This window comes from Manis javanica, chromosome X, assembly GCF_040802235.1.
Source record: "Manis javanica isolate MJ-LG chromosome X, MJ_LKY, whole genome shotgun sequence".
In the NCBI taxonomy this organism is placed as follows: Eukaryota; Metazoa; Chordata; class Mammalia; order Pholidota; family Manidae; genus Manis; species Manis javanica.
In genome coordinates, this window is record NC_133174.1 from 104,568,799 (window position 1) to 104,572,667 (window position 3,869).

The window sequence follows — 3,869 nt, forward strand, 5'->3', positions numbered from 1 at the left end:
CCTTTAACCCAGTTTCCCCAGTGTTAAGTAACTAGTAACAGTAATTGTATGTTAGTATAGAGATGAGAGCAGAAAAGACACCTTCTCTGAGGTACAGGTATAAATGGAAAATACAAACTTGAGAGTGGAACAAATACAGAAAAAAAAAATCTAAGCAGCCCCATGCTAAGCAAGGTAACAGTAGAAGGATTTGGAAATTGCTACACTGAGGGTAAACAATGGTGAAACCCAAAGTCAGCACAACAAATGGCCTAGGAAAGGAATAAGCATGCTCACTTTAAGGCATAAATATGTTTATCCCTATGTCTACTGTTTGACACAGATGTCTGGTTTTCAACAAATACATATATAACACAGAAAGAAAAATATGGAAAACACTGTCAAAGACAAGTAATCAACAGAATAAGATGCCAATTTGACTCAGATATTGGAATCAAAAGACAAGGAATTTAAAATACCTATGATTAACATATTAAATTCTCTAGTCCAAGAGTTAGAAACTTTTTTTTTAAAAAGACCATATAGTAAGTATTCTAAGCCTCTCTGGCCATATGGTCTCTATCACAACTGCTCAGTTCTGTCATTGTAGCACAAAAGCAGCTATAGACAATATGCAAACAAAAAAGTATGGCTGTGTTCCCATAAAATTTTATTTACAAAAACAGGTTGTTGGCTGAAGTTTTACAATTCCTATGCTAGTGGAAAAGATATATGACATATAGGAACAGATGGAGGATTTTGGCAGAGATAGAAACTATAAAAAAGGATCAAATAAAAAATACAAAAAAAATATACCTTCAATAGTCTCATCAGTACATTAGCCATGACTCAGGGAGTCACTGAACTTGAAGGTAGGTTCACCAAAGAGAAAAAAGTTACAACAACCAAAGAAATAAAAAGCCCTCAGAGCATCCAAGAGTTCTAGGACAAGGGGAAAATATCAAATGATCTAACATATCTATAATTGGAATCTTGGAAGGAGAAATGAGAGAGAATGTGGCAGAAGAAATATTTGAAGAAATAATGGCCGTGTTTCCAAAAAGTAAAAATACTGGTCTACACAGCCAAGAAACTCACAGAATAGGAAGCAAAATAAATACCAACAAAAAAAACATACTTAGAAACTTGGAACACCTCATAATTAAACTGTCAAAAATCAAAGATAAAGAGAAAATCATGAAGGCAGCCAGGGGAAAAAAGACATTTTACATGCAGAGGAGAATAATGATATATCAGGTTTCTAAGTGCAAACTATGCAGGGCTAGGGACATTTGTAAAATGATGTACAAGAAAAAAATGTGAGTCAAGAATTCTATACGAAGTGAAATATCTTTCACAAATAAAGGAGAAATAAACACTTTTTTCAGACAAAGAAAAACTAAGAAAATCCATTGCAAGAATGTACTCTACATGGATAAAATAAATTAAATATTGACAAATGATTCATGAGGGTCACTGGATGAAGGACCAATATAAGCACACACAAAAATTGGAAAAAATTAAAGTCACTTCAAATTGTACTAAAAATCAAATGGTAGAAATAAATTTTACAAAAATTGTGCAAAACATCAACACAACTGTGGACCATTAGGCAAAATGAAGAACACATATACACAGGCATAATTCTTGCTCTTGGATTGGGAAACTCAGTGTAAAAATGTCAATTTGTAAAAAATCTATAATTTCAGTGCAATTCTAATTAAGATCATAAAAGTTTTTTTACATATCGATATGGACAAAACAAATTTAAAAATGACATGGAAATGCAAAAGTAAAAAAAAAAAGCTAAAATCTTACTGTAAAAAAGTTTGAGCACATACTCTGTGGAATATTAAAGTTTATATCAAACTACAGGGATTAAACCATTGTAGTGTTAGTGAAAAAAAATACAAATAGACCAGTGACACAAAACAATCTAGAAATGAACCTGTGTATATTTGTCCACTTAAAAGAGACAACAGTACATACCACAGGGTATTTTGGGATGCTGGTAATATTCTGTTTCTTAATCTGGGTGGAAACTTCATAAGTGTGTTCATTGTGTAAAAGTTCATTAAATTACATAGGCATGAACTGTGTACTTTTAAGTGCATATGTATATATACATATATATATGTCTATGTATATACATATATATATAGTCTATAAAAATTCCTCTGATATTATTCCTGCATTTGGCATCTGGTGGTGGTGAAAATTTCACAATGGCCCAATTGTTTTTTTTCCCTTGGTAGTTTACTATAGCAGATGCTTTTAGTGACCTACCCATTAGCCAATTCCCTTTTACTTCTTACTTGCCATGAGTCCATCTTTGGTCATAAAGCATGAAAATGTCAGGTACTCACTTCCCAGCCTCCATTAGAGCTAGAGTGTAATATGGCCTTGTTCTAGCTGAAGAGATGTATGGAGAATTTTGCTAGAATGTTCTAAGAAAGATTTTCCTCACTAATAAAGATAAATGGACTGCCCAGACATGGAGCGAGATGCTGAGATGATCAAAGATACTATTTGCTTCCATCTATTGTGCAGAACCTACCAGACTGCTGCTATGGGTAATCAGGAGGATATGGTATACTAGGTGAAGTTGTCTGAGCAGACTGAGGGATAGGACAAACGGGTGGAATTAATCCAGAAAGTAGCACGAGTGGATGTGGAGTTGACTGCTGATAAAAGAAGCCTCCTATCCATTGCGTATACAAATGAGATCAATGCTAAAAGATCCTCCTTGTAGAATAGTCAGCAGCATTGAACAGAAAGAAGAAGATAAGGGAGGAGCAAACTAAAAATGGTTTGGGAATATTGGTAAATGGTTGTGATTGAGCTAAAAACTTAATCTGTTCATGACAGTTTCGTTTTATTGGACAAATACCTCATTCCAGCAGCTAACACTGGAGAGTCCATGGTTTTCTATTAAAAAATGTAAGGGGACTAGGGCAGACATCTGGCTGAATTTGCCACAGAAAGGAGGTTGAAGAGAACAGCCCAATCGCTTTAAAACTGTTAATAATACTGCACTGATAGAACTTCCACTAATGCATTCCATTCACTTAGGTCTTATTTTCAATTTTCACATATTCAACTATGAAATTCTTAATTCACCTAAATGTGCCTGGAAGTTGGCAAAAGCAGCTTTTGATGATGCAACTGCAGAAATGGATATGCTGAGTGAAGAAAGCTGTAAGGACTCTATACTTACCATACAGTTGTCATGTGATAATCTGACACTGTGGATTCCAGACATGCAGGGTGATGGTGAAAAACAGAATAAACAATTTTTTCAGGATGCAGAAGATGAAATCAGTGAGACCTAATAGCCAACAAGAGAATCATCTCCAGTCACCCTGCTCCATCCCATCCCACCCCTCCAGAAATTTCCTGTTGTCACTGAGAACTACCAAATCTAACTTTTACATTTGGTCTCAGAATTTAGGTTCCTGCTCTTTTTTTAAAAAACAGTTTTTCAAAGTTCATAAAAGGCAAGACCAAATTTCTGTGGATTTTACTGGTTCAAGCTTTTAGGTTCCTTAAGACATTTAACAGGACAGCATAGATACTTTTTCAGTATTACTGTATTATCTACTGCCAGTTGTGGCTAGATCACCATTAGAAATGGAAATTACATTTAAAAGCCCTCAGACTTCTAAGTGGTGCAAGCATCTGAGAGAGAGGTTAATTATACTGTGGAGGCATAAATGTATCATTTTCCTTTTTCTAATTGTTTAAATCAAATTTTATACAAATGTTTGAAATTAATTGGGTGTTAGCTAGAATGGGTTAAAACGTGTTTGGGAAGTTGTTGTAATTGTTTTCCTGTAAAATGTGCTTCAAACTCTGCTGAAATGTTGCTGAAAAGCATGATGCCAATAACA

At 34.5% G+C, this 3,869-nt stretch overlaps 1 pseudogene; it reads left to right on the forward strand.

The window, feature by feature from the left end:
* Positions 1 to 2,548: 2,548 nt before the first annotated feature.
* LOC108392334 (14-3-3 protein epsilon pseudogene) lies at positions 2,549 to 3,311 on the forward strand (annotated as a pseudogene).
* Positions 3,312 to 3,869: the final 558 nt, after the last annotated feature.